The sequence below is a fragment of the Anser brachyrhynchus genome, assembly GCF_964034855.1.
Source record: "Anser brachyrhynchus genome assembly, chromosome: 4".
NCBI classification, from domain to species: domain Eukaryota; kingdom Metazoa; phylum Chordata; class Aves; order Anseriformes; family Anatidae; genus Anser; species Anser brachyrhynchus.
The window spans coordinates 40,169,577-40,183,532 of NC_137698.1; the positions used below are offsets into that span (position 1 = coordinate 40,169,577).

Consider the following 13,956-nt stretch of genomic DNA (forward strand, 5'->3'; position numbering starts at 1 on the left):
AGATATTCAAAAATACATTTCTTTTATGTCTTGCACATTTTGAGCAAATTGGATATCAATTTCAACTCAATTAATTCATCCTTAAAATGTGCAGAATTTTGTGAGAGTAGTTCTGCCCAGCCCTCTGCATCCCCTTCATTGCAGGGAAACTAGAAGAGGGAACCAGAAGAATTTGTTCAATCAAACTGACAAAAAGCTGTAGTCATTGCAAGAAAGGGAATTCTCATTATCCATCACTATTGCTTCCAATATCTGGAAATACCAAGGGAAGAACTGTAACATTCCCAGTGAAATACACACTATCTACTCATCTTTGTGATAGAAGTAAATATTCCGAGAAACATATATTAATTATGCTTTTTCAAAATTGTGGCTGCAAAGGTTTCTATAAAGGTAAAAGTTTCTTTCAAATGCTAATAAGTAAATTTCAAAAACTTCAAAAAACTTCAAAAAGTTTAGTAGAAAATGCCAGGGAAGATTTAGACAGAGATTTCTGAAATCATTCCCCACTGACTACTAGCAGGGAGCTCTCTTTGACAACTCTTTCCATAGGCAGATGCATCTGAATGAAAATCAAATGCCATGAAATTCAATGCATTTCATGTGTGTCATTAGATTAGAATAATGTTTCTGCATAAGCAAGTAGATGATTTTACCCTTTCTGTGGAATTCTTTCTGTGAAATGGGAGAATAATGTAGTTGAGAATTAAAATGATGGGGAATTAACATGCAAAGAGTATTATGGGGCTTTTTGTCATATACTTGGGACAGATCTAGAGGTTCAGAAGTAATTGATTTTCTCCTGCTTGTGATTTTCTCAATGCTAGAAAATAAATCAGACAAAATCTAGGCTTTTGTTTGTTTGTTTGTTTTACAGAAGAGAAGAATTCCGCTGTCATTCTTTAGATCTAGTTATGGGGATTTTTTGCACAGATCCCACTCCAAGAAGGAGCATAAGATTTTAGAGTATTACTTTTAGCTACATGATCCGTATTTGAGTTCTCAGGAAAGAAATCAGAAAATTAGGAAAGAAAATATTCCTCTTATTTCTTTGTCTTTTGAAGATGCCTAGTAAAGGAAATCATAATAATAATGATATTTTATTTTTCACTATACTTTTCAAAGTGTTTTACAACAGAAAAATAGATGTGTCTCATTTGTAACTGAGGCATAAAGTGGTTACCCAACATCACATAGCAAGCCAATGTTGGAGTAAGAATTACAGCAGGCTCCCTCAAACCGTCCCTAACCTGTTTGATGCTTTGCACAGGATCCTACATGATGGCAGGCTAAGGGAGAGAAAAATTTGACAGTATTTTACTGGTTTAAGCTCTGTCTTTTGTCCTCTGGAATTCCTGCAGCAAATTTCTTATGTTCTTTACTAAGCTCCTTTGTTTAGTTGCATGCTTCCTTTAATAGAGTTTCTGTTTTCAAATGGCACTTCTTGTGCTTTTTCAGGTGTTAATGATGAGCCCAGGCACTTCACCTTGCCTTTTAATGTAATGCATACGAGTATATATATATATATATATATATATAAAAGGAGTACTAAGGAGGCTTAGTTGTTTCCAGCTTATCACAGTAAAATGTAATTGATCAGGAACTGAGAAAGACATATAAAACCTTGTTCAGCACTGTCAATATAAATAGGGTATTTGAGGAAACAAGAATGAATTTACATGTTATACTCTAAGTCTGAATGAGCAAATCCCACAAAAACCCTGGAGAACTTCAGCAAAGAGTGCTGATAAGCATTCATGCTAAATCTCTAAGGAAAGAGCCTTAATCTCAGCACTCTGTGGGAAGTAAACAGAAATGTAACCAGGTTCTGCATCCTGACCTGGAAGAGATCCAGATGAAGATTTTTTTTTCATGTGAAAGTTCCTCCAACAGCTGCTGCCATTTCATTCCTCACAGGTAATGATCTTACCTGCTTTCAAATACCACTTCTCAGCCGCAAGATAAGGGTTCCTTCATAGCCTGTATCATTTTTTCTACGACTTTATTCAAACAACTTTGTATGAATTTCTAGAGATTTGTGTTGTCTTCCATTTTTGAAGACAGGTGGTAAGTTTATAACTACTGGTAATTATATCAGGGAAAGACAGGGAAAAAGATAAAGACAAGGTGATGAGTTATCAAAAAAAAATCATAGTATTTGATTTCAGAGCTTGAGCCTGATTGCTTCAAACCATCTCAATGTAGAGAGACCCAATATCCTATATAAAATACATTTCAGTCATGCTTTATTCCTTTTTTTGATAAGAGCCTGTTTTACCCTCTTTTTTTTTCAGTAAATACCAAATTGGGCCTGAAGTACAGCCATCTCTTTCCCTGCTCTTCCCAGGGGTTCAGGAGTAAAAAGTGAAAATTTCATCTTAATTTAATAAAAGTATTTCTGTATGCCTGCATATTATTTGTGTACATAGAAGTCCTTGTTCCCAAAACTTTATATTTAGCTTAAAATTATTGTTTTCTTTCCTTTTCCTTCTTTTATTAATTCTATAAAGCAGATGATAGAGCTGTTTCAAACAGTAAATGCAGATCATGGGTTGGTTAAATATAGAAAGATATATTCATGCACGTCTTAATAGATAAATGTGTATCTGGAGACCAAATTAATTTTTTTATATTCATTTTTTTGTAACATTTTCATACAAATGTAAGAAAAGGCTCTCCTCTGTGATTAAACCCTTGGCATCAAACAGATTTAAATACAGATTTTTTTTCCCATCGTTTTAATGAACCATGCTTCATCTTTCCCAAAGGGTCTGCAAAATGCCTTACAACCAATTTTGATTAGCGGCTTATTAAAATGTATGTATATTTTTTGAATAATAAAATATTTTATTTATGTATGATTTGAGACTATTTTCTGTGACCCATCTCACCAACATAAAAGTACAAAATGCAGCCATCAAATATCACTCTAGAAAGTGGTATTGAAGACCTAATGGCCAACCTTGAATATGTCCTGAATGTAGTCTAAAAAAGTAAATGCATTTCTGCATTTTTCCTAGACTGCTCTAACAGAGCACTTGACCATTTAATGTTATATGTTCAGCCTCGATGAAATTAAAAATGACACAGATTACTCCTACAGGGAAAGTCAAGGAGTTGTGTTTTTTTTATTTATTTTTTAACTTTTTTTTTCTTCACTGCATTTTCTACTCCTATTTTCATAAGCTAAGTAGATAGACTGTATCTAATAATGCTTGCAAGTATGAGAAAAGAAGATGACAAAGTATGCTACAGTTTGTGATTGGGAAAGCAGCTTCTGTGTTGTGTTCAACAGATGCGTTCTGTCAGGTTGAAATTCGTCTGTTCTAAGTGCTTAAGCACAGCCCTGCCCAAGATGTGAAATCAGACAAAATAAGGCTAGGAAGAGTGCCTGTGCAAAGGCAGCAGTGCTTGATATTAAAGGACACCCTCTGGGTCCCTTTCTCGCTGTGTGAAATGCTGTGAGGTTGGAGGCCATGCCCTGTTGTGAACAGCCCAGGTGGCAGTTGCTCTTTGCCAACATAGTGTGATGTACAGGCTGGCTGTTCTCAGTTTCTTCTCATTTAATGCTGATTGCATCTTGAGCCTTGCAGAGCTGCTTCCCCTATGGGTGGGTCAAATACACCCTCACGATAAGCCCATCTTTCCTTGCCTCTTAGTGAGGCTGCTCAAGGGGGTGCAGCGAAGCAAATCTCCTCCACAAATCATCCCTTATCAAAGTTATTAAAGATATTAACTGATCATAAACAAATTTATGTTATATACTATTGTATTTATTTTATGAAATCATGATATCATTTAAGTCTTTGAAGAATTAAAGCTGTGCAGCACAGGGATGTCATGCTGCTTCGGTTAACTCTCAATATTGCTTTCTCTAGTAGCATCTTCTTGTTCCACCAGTAATATGCAGGCAGACATTTTAAGTAGAGGACTGTGATAATATAATAGGTACAGGCAAGATGCAGAAAAAGTTTTTGATTCAAGCAAAATAACTTCACATCTTACTGGGTTTTAGCTTACAAATGGGACTCCTACCTCTGCAGAAATTGGCTGCCTTCCTGGGACTCCGACTGGACCAAAGATCGGCACTCTACCCCTCCCAGGACTGGGTGACCCACATGGCAAATAACCAAAGCACACATGCTGCCAGCACAAAATCTCATCAGTGAAATGTGAAAGAATAATTTGAGTGATATTTCTGTGAAAATTCAAGTCCATTTAGAGTTTTCTGATATAAATTCTACTTTTGCTTTGTGCTTGATAAAGAAAAGAATTTGGCCTTTCTGAGTCTTTCCTTAAATAATGTGTGTGCATTTATATATATTAAGGTAGATATATATAGATATATGAGTGAGATAAAGATAAGATTGCAATTATATAAAGTTACAGTTTTAATGGTTCCCTAAGGAATATTGTTTCTTTTGAATTTAAGTATTTTTAAGGTCAGCTTAAAATGAAACAAATTGTGTGTACATATATCTTAATATTGTAAACATAGATAATATCAAGAATTTTTTCTTTTATATCTATCATTGGGTCTCAAAGTTTTTGTTCATACATTTTACTGACAATGATATGTAATATTATGGATACATATAAAGTTTCCACATATTTTTGGAACTTGAGATATTTTTTCAGTAAACAAGGAATTTTCATTCAATTTATGATGAGGTATATTTGGTTAATGTTTACAACTTGTGCAGATTTTATTCTGCATATTTCCTTGTAACCTGTTCACAAACTTTCCATTATGGTTGTAATGTATACCTCCTTTTCATGATGCATCAGCATATGCCAAATTTAGAGACCATTTATCAAGAATATCTGGTTATTCCTCCTTTTTTAATGGATTTTTTTTTTCTCCTTTTCTTGGTAATCTGGCATGAAGAGAGAATAGATTTATCAGAATAGTTCATCTGATAAATTAAGCTCTTAGACATTTAACGTGTTGTGGACTAACATTTTCAGAACATGACTTTTTCAGAAACATTTATCCCTTTTGTCTCTTATTTGCTCCCACATTTCACTTACAAAGTATGATCCTGTTGTAAAACTGCTTCCAGGGTCCTGCCCCTAGGCAATGTCTGAATATTTGCTTTGATCCAGGTTACTAGCTTTCATTTAATGAATTTGTAAATACATATATATATATATATAATAATTCCTTTTAATCCAATCTACTAATAAGGCAAAACAATTAAGTGTTTCACCCAATTTCAGTTGCAATTAATGATGATTCCATGCCTTCTGTGAGATACACATGAAAGCGGCCCCTGAGCTACAAGGAACACCAATAAAATCAGCAGGGTTACACACAGAGTTCTGCCTTGTGCATCACATTTTGGTATCAAGCCTATTTTTAATCCTTATATATGTAAAAATACAGAGTAAATTTCTAGGAAATAACAGAGCAAGGCCTTTATATGCTAAAACACTGCATACCATGCAGCAGCAACCTATAGCAAACTAATTGCTCAGAAATATAATTCTGAAAAACAGGACTCCTATTGGAAGTTTAAACATATCCTTTCTTGTCACAGGCAAGATAGACAATGTTACTGATTTTCCTGAAAGCAGTAGGATAGGGTGGGGCAACAAAAAGCTTCTATAAATGTATTATGTGGGAACAGGTTACAAAATAGGTTATAGGAACCACACAGACTGCTTCTTCATCAGGTTTCTGCAAAGCATTTCACTAGAAATGAAAGATTATGGGCACACCACTGTTTTTACAATTGACATTTTTACTAGATAACTTTCTAAAGACATGTTGACTGCCTCTAAGGATGCAAATGTGTTTTCTTCAAAACACAGCGACCCTGAACCTTGCATGAAAGCAGTCCAATTTACAGCATTACAGGATTGTTGAGTTCAATCTACTGAATTGAGAAACTCAATATAAGTTTCTTTGTAAAAAGTAGTTTACCTTTTCTGTTTCTGACATAACTTTTTCATCCTTAGCTTTGCCCTTTACATCAATAGTGTTCTTCTTTCTTATTTTAACTTCTCAGCATGGGTTAAAAGGACTAAAGCTGAGAAAGCAAGAGAAGTTTTCATAAAACATCTGCTTTTGTTATTGATTGCTGGTTTGCATTATAAATGATGCTTTAGTGGGTGAAAGACTCCAGCTGATCTCTTATTCCTCAGGCAAGGGGAATTAAGAATAAAAGCTTTCTGCAAAGTTGCTATTTGTCCATATATTGACACCCCAGGATTTGTTAATGCTTTCAAAGACAACCACCTTATTTTTAGGTAACTGTTGAAAATGGTTAATGAGTAACAGTATCATTTCCTGTTCAGGGGCATTACCTGTACGCTGAAAAAACTTGGACAGGATTTTAGCATATTTTTTATTCCCCGTAGAAACTAATGTTATTATATACTATTATATAGTATTCCCTCCTAGTGCTATAGTACAAGGAGGGAAAACAAGGAACAACAACAAAAAAAAAACAACCAACCAACCAAAAAAAATCTGATCTTCTCTGTATGTTGGCTGGAATCATTCCACTTGTTGTATTTGTTGTGTGATAAAAAGAATAACTTTTTTCTGCTTTGTAGCTCAAAGGAAAAGAATCTCCACAGCTCTTAGCTAAATGTTTTAATTACTGAATTAGTGTACAGATGAACTTCTCACTCTCTCAGTTTGAAGTGTATTCATAAAGGACTGGAGTTTCTGTATGAAACAGAACATTAACAAGATGCTTACTTCAAGTACTAGAGAATCTTAAAAATGAAGTCAAACCAACCAACAAAATTGTTAAAACATTTTTGTCTAATAATCATAAATCTTCATTTAGTTTTACATACATATATACTTAGTGTGTTCTTGCAAGGGCAGAGTATTTAAAAACACAGATTTACTTTACGAATAACTTATTTTTGTCTCTAAAATGGGCACAAATGCATTTTAGACCTCAACAGTTGTACGTTGTTGTTTTTGCAGCAGGAATATTGACATTATATGGAAACATCAGGTGTCTTTTTATGAGGTAAGCCATTACTAATATATGTGTATATTTACATATATATTTACAGTTGAAGAATATTAAATGTATCATAAAATGATTAAATTCATTTAGATTTGTCTTTGTTTCAAAAGTGATGATTATAAAATGATACCTGGTAATAATTGCACTAAAAGATTATGAATTTAATATACAGAAAACAGTGTAATTGGCAGAAATCCAATTAAATTTAATGGAGGAAGGTTTGATTCCATACTGCTTAACCTTAGGGTTTTTGTTTGTTTGTTTGTTTGTTTTAATAACTGTTGTCTGGCCTTTGAAAAGTAATATTAGGAAAGATTTCAGGTCTGTATCACATTAAACCTGAAATAAGAGCTTAAATATGTAACTCTTAAAAATCTCTAAAAGTAAGATTTTTTTTTCTCGTCTTGCACTTAGGTCTCTGCTGCTTTTTGTTATGATTTTGTTATAAGTACAGCTGTGGGGAAAAAAAAAAAATAACAGCCACGATTAACAGCCAAGATGTCATACTTGCTATAGAATTTCTCAGGGAATATTTTTTGATATGAACTTCAGGAATCTCTGATTTATCATTAGTTTTATAATAGGAGGCATTGGATATCTAGGAATGATTGTAGATGATAGTAGATCTTGAGTGTGATACATAAATTCGTAGGTTATTTATTCAGTAACTCTTAAAAAAAAAATCCTAACATTCTGGAAAACTTTGTCCATTTAAACACCGCACTTTACCAAGACCTAAAACGTAATGCATGTCAAATTCTTTCAAAACGTCTTAGCTTTTTGTTTGTTTATGATCTGATATGCTAGGTTCAGTGACTAGTGTATCGACCCAATTTATTTAATTTAGTAAATTATATAGCAGTTCAACATGATTAAGTTTAATATCAATATGCTTTTTGGATGGTGTATTTCGTTCAATGTGTGATGAATTCCATGCAGCAGGTACAGTGATTTTGATTCAATATATTAAGTATCTGATTAGATAGGTTATGTACCTGATTCAGAATAAGGTTGATTTAATAGACTGTGCTTTTATTTCTGTGTAAGCTGCAGTAAATTCTCCATTTATTTAATTCGATGTGATAGATTGGCAATATATGTAGCTGTAGTTAATACATTTATGGGAGTGTGTAATTCATCTGCAATAGTTCTGAAGTTTGAATATGCTGTGTCTCATCAATATCCTCAGAGGCTAGAAGGCTTTAAAGCTGTGATGGTAAGAATACTGAATGAGCTCTTTTGTGGAGAATATTACTAGATGCAGATCATGATTTATAAATGTAGCTGCTTGTGAAGCATCTTGAATTCCAAATGACCTTCACAGTACCTCAACACTATGCTGCAGATTGTACATTCCAAACTTGTTGTTTATAGAAAAATCATCCATTAGAGACACTTGATAGCAATAGTGTAACCTTCTTGGAAACCCTACTATCACCACTTCTTTTTTAAGCCTGAGAACAGTATACACAAGAAACCCAATAAAACTCAGAAGATCCAGGTAAAGATGCTCCCATACTGCTTTCTGGGAACCTGTACTTCTGCTGCCTGAATTCTGAAACCGTATCTTCATATGGTTTATAAGATGAGGCCTTAATTAACATTTGACCTCTTCGCAGTCTATAGAAAGTAAAACAACAGGCATTTCATATTTCACAACTCTAATATTGATATCTATTTTGCAGATGGTAACCAAAATTAAAGCAAATCATGCAAAAGCCCTGTAGAGAACATTATACACACAAAGAAATATTTACACTTCCATGAAAAGTCTTTATCTCTCAGAGCAGTTGATTTGTTAATTTTATACATAATTCTGAATCACGCATTTAACAGAAAGCCATTTAACTATAAAAACACATAACAAAAAAAAAAAAAGAAAATTTTGTTACATATTCAACCCTTTAGTTGTGAACTTGCATCATCTCATAGATTTCATCTTGTATATTTGTCAGGGTAGTTTCTGGAATCCTTTTCTTAATTTTCTTCATTGGCATCTAAACAGCTAGCCAGATTGAGACAAATACTAGTAGAACATTTCTGTAAAGAAGAAATGTATAACTTTCTGCAACTAAAATAATATTCAATCACATTTGAAGGCATGGATGTTACTTGTTCAATTGCATAATAATATTAAAAAAAAAAAATCCTAAAGAGAGTGGGAAAAACAAACAAACAAAAACCACTGCATTTGCTCTAAATCAGAATTCCATATTTCCTTTTCATTTCCCCAAATATTGAATTATTCACACTTGTCAAAAAATGTGTATTTTACTGTCTCCTCCTGTGAAGAAAAAAAAGAATACTTTCAATCTTACAGTTTGGTTTTAAGTATTAGGAGGAAATACCTGTTAAAGATTTTATCTGCTTTTTCCCCTGAAAAAAAAAATCAGTTACCCTCTGTAACTTGCTGTGTATTGCACTACATTTTTCATTAATGTATTTTACGAAAACAGAAAATATGTTTCTACCCTTTAAAATGTAAAAGATACCTTCTCTTCAATGCAGTTGATAGGATCCTGATGCAGATTTAGTGTGTCAGGTAAATTGTCATCCATCTACATTTCATGCAAAGTTAGAAAATCCAGATAGCTAACTGTTGGTGGTGTTTTCAAGTACAATAGTAAAATTGACTCTACTCCACAACTAATTCATGCATTCCAACCTGAACAGTGACAGATGAACACTACATTCCCTTGCTTTGTAATATTACGATGGAGCATGATAAAATACTTAAATGTCGCACAATATTTGAAGGCCATCCAAGTTCGCAGTGCACTTTTCCCACATACACCTGAACATAGCTAAAAAGAGCTGCTGAAGATTTTCACTTATAATGAAATCTTTGTTCTTCCTCAGTCCCTTCCCTGTATTTTTGTAGAGTAAAATGTGAAAGGTGCAGGAAATGTAGCTCTAACATGACTGCTTTAGGTAATCCCAATTTTGTGAATTGGCCTTGAGGGAGCCGTGGCTGCTGATGCAATTTAACTTAATATTAAGACTAATCTAAAGATAGGTCTACTGTAAAAACTTGCCAGCATGGCTCTGTCAGAGATTTGATGAGTTATCTCTGACCAACATAAAGTTGCTGGCAAAAAATTGAATTCAGGTGCTCTTAAAGAAGACAACTAAACAGAGAATCACATTTGCTAGTAAAACTTCACGTCCCTCAGGAGAAATAGAATTATTATTTTATAAATAATAAATAGTGCTGATAATAAATAATAATGCTGATAGATTCTAGCTCTATAGGAAAGACATTCTCTAACCTAACTTTGACATGGAAAAATTGCTGTCTAATTCTAAGATACTTGCCCAAGATCCTCTTAGAATAAATAGGGAGAAATAGGCACCATCAGGTAGTAAGACTGTAGATATGTTTCAGACATGTTTGCGATGACTAACTCTCAGAATAATTAACTGTCTTTTAAATGTTAAAATTTACACAAGAAGAAATTCATCTTAGTAACATATTGCTAACATTGCAGGATGATATTATTGATAATTGGTTACAAGTGTAGACCTGGCCTAATTTGAATCAAAAGCAAAATGACTGACATTTTCACTGTCATATATGATCCCAATACAATCAATTTTTGTATTTCAAGGATTTTGTTACAAAGACTGAAAAGAGCCTTGTTTAATGTTTCAGTTGAATAACTTCCATCACGGCTACAGTCCCTCCTTGTGTTTAGACCATCTTGATTCATATCATAGAATTCATGTGCAAAGAGAAATTAAAATTAGTGAAAGAAGTCAAAATTCAGTATCTATCAGATTTGAAGACCAGTTATGTAACAAGTTAAATTGCACTTGTTTTGATCAATGCTGATTTTGTAAGGTCGTAAGTGTCACCTGAGCTATACAGATGCCCAGTATCCAGGGAGGAGGATTGAATAGTGTTTAAATTTCCTCATATTCTAAGAATTTTTGCTAACACCTCAGAAGAAAACTAGTTTATTGTAGTATAGATTTGCTCAGCATGCTGGATGAGAATTTTTTGTTTTCCTCTGTTTTGTGAATAAAATAATTTGCATTTTAAGAGTACTCAGCCTCCATTGTTCATTGCAAAATATTTGAGTAAGATGATGTCTTATGACTGGACAAATTCTGTTGGACACTGAATACCAAAACACTAATATTTTGTTACAGTTCATATCATTCTCAGGCAGTAGTTGTTTCATTACATGATTCAAGATTAAGATAATGAAAGAGTACTTTTTGTGATACATGTTGGAGACGAGCGAAAAATCAGATGTCACATATTTACATAATGAAATCAAGTACAATTTGGAATGATTTTGTTTTAAATATACCTCAGTGATTTTTCATAACAGGTAATTTGAGAACTCCAAGCTTCTGATAACTTCATTAACAGAAATATCTAAAGTTTAATTCAGTTTAAATAATGCATTTGTTGAACTAAAATGTACTTGAAGTTGTTTCTGCTTAATATCTTGACATCTAATATGAAGTCTATTTGAACTTCAAAAATCCCAGAAGTTGCTCTCTAATTAACCTGTTGGTTCGCTTATATTATATTCTCAACAGCTTCCTTGAAAGTTCATAAAGTCCCATTTTACAAGAAATTCAATGCTTTCTCTTGAAGGTTTAGAAAGGTCTAAAGTGGATTTCACATATACTTATTCAAATAAATGGTAAATTAGTTAGCGACTTTCAAAGTATCAGCATAGTGTGCTTAAAATAATAATCAGCTTAATTTCAAATTCTGTCAACTAGTTTTCTCTTAACAGTCTGATAAATTAAGCAAATATATTTCATTAGTATTTTTTCCTCGAATAAAGTTTATGCGATGCTATATTTTAACAATGCTGGAGATGAAGATTTTAGTTATTACCTGCCATTAGAAATGACAGTGCTTAATGTTTAGCCTCTTCAGGCTGTGATCCCTTCTGACTTTGTAGAGCTACGGATATAATGTCATTGAAAATTCAAGTACTTACATAGATGACTGCAATTAATGCTAGAGGGAACTGGAGATTTATATGTGCCACTGTCATTACCACTAATGGAAATTTCACATGTAAATTGCCATGCATGGAAATAATATGCTTCTTAGTATGCTTTATCTGAAAGTCATCTGTGCAAATAGTCAAATCATAAATTCAGGTCTTTTATACCATGTCAAATATTTCTTTTAAAAAAAATCAGGATACTGATTTTAATATTAAGAATTGTCTTTATACTATTTAAATTATTGAAAATTAAGGGCTAGCGCATGCATGACACACAGCTTCAGTTGATTTCTTTAGATCATACTGTATAGACTAGATCAGTGCAGCATTTAGTGAGTTGGAACAGGACAAATTTGATAACCAACATGACTATGAGGTTAGCATGTTAAAAGGATACTACTTAATGTCGTTCATTGATCAGTTTCCTTTATTTCAAAGGTAGATGTAGAAATCAAATTTGAAAAGCAAGGCTTTGCTGTCACAGATGTGTTTACATCTCATAGCAAAATACAGTACAGGGATGATTGTACTAGATCTGAAGGAAGCAGGCCAAGTAGTATTCCTGCATTTGGACTAGTTACATCTGGCATGTAATACTTCTCTCTCATCATTATACAACATTAGAAAACAATTACCAATGGATAAAATTTATACAATGGAGCATTTGTATGATGGAAAAAAATTGTGTGTTTTAAATATTTTCTACGTTTCACACCTATCTACGTCTTCACACCTATCTAACATTCTAGGACTGTTTATTTATTTTTATGTATAAAACCTTTAAATAGTAAAGTTCTTTTACTGCAGTCTTGCTTCTGGACAATTATCCTAACTTCTATTCCTGCGTCACATAAAACAGTTTTTCTCTCCTTCTTAAGACAAACGGAGATATATGATCATTGCATCTATCCTGGCCCCTAAACTAATTCCTGTCAAATTTGACGGGAAGTGGAAATTTCAAAACTATGTAAGTTCCATACAGTAAGATCTTCAAGGTGTGAGTGCAACCTAAAATTCAGCTGTTATCTGTATCTCAGAAAATCCACATAGGGAAAAAGGCACAGACATGCTGCAGAATGACTTACAAAATAAGTTTTTGTCAAAGCCTGTAGCTGTAAAACACACACCTATGGTAAAGACATTAATTACAGCGTCCATGTAGCAACTTTTTGAAATTTAAATAGTATTACCTCTGAAGAACTGACTTCTTCCTAATGTTATATCATAAGAAAGAAGAACATAGTTAATCTTCTCTACATTTTTTACATTGTTCTCATGCTGTTCTGTCATTTCCCCACTTCTCCTTCTGGAATTCTTCTTGCTTCTGATTCTCTCTCGTACTTTCATCATGATACAGTGTCTGAAAACAAGAATGAGCTTCTTTCAAGTGTATTTAAACCTACTTAAAATTCTGCATAACAAAACTGTAAAACCATATGTAATTACTTGCATAGTTTTGTTTTCTGTTCTTCATCTCTTAAATAAGCATTTTAAAAATTTGGTTCTGACCAGAATTCCTATTTTACATTTAACTGCTTTTTGAGTCTCATCTCCTGTGTTCCTCCAAGAACACAGTGAGATCTGTGACTTGTGATTTCTTTCTTTGTTGTCTTATTGGGAATGTCATAAACTACAGTTTCCCTTGATTTCATTATACAATAGCACATGTCACTTTGAAATGTAAACCATTATGAGAGACTAAACTAAATATGTTTCATTTAACTTCCAAAGCTAATCAAATAACAGTATTAGCATTTTAAGAACCAAGATTTAGGGAATGCATTTTTGGTGTTTCCATGTGTAAACAAAAGCTGATGCATTTTCATGTGCTAAACTAGTCTAGCTAAAACCTAACAGGGAGAGTAAGTTTTACTTAATCAATTAAGCACATTTATGAACATGTTATCTTTTATGTACACTGTATGTATAACCTAAAGAGCTCAAATCAGACCTCCTAGGTTTAAACAATTCCTTAACGGATGTTGAGA

At 33.2% G+C, this 13,956-nt stretch overlaps 2 protein-coding genes across 3 annotated transcripts in view; one reads left to right on the top strand and one right to left on the bottom strand.

The window, feature by feature from the left end:
* LOC308194886 (uncharacterized protein) overlaps positions 1–13,956 on the bottom strand; it is a 705,306-nt gene that overhangs the window by 543,990 nt on the left and 147,360 nt on the right. The window lies entirely within an intron of this gene.
* The window catches only part of LOC308194889 (uncharacterized protein), a 149,512-nt gene that overhangs the window by 115,096 nt on the left and 20,460 nt on the right, over positions 1–13,956 (top strand). The window contains exons 1-2 of one of the 2 annotated variants that reach the window (XR_013950987.1): positions 6,073–6,252; positions 6,947–6,992. The gene's annotated coding sequence lies outside the window, so the exon portion shown is untranslated. Of the gene's footprint in view, positions 1–6,072; positions 6,253–6,946; positions 6,993–13,956 lie in introns of those variants that run through there. The other variant, XR_013950986.1, reaches the window with a different exon arrangement.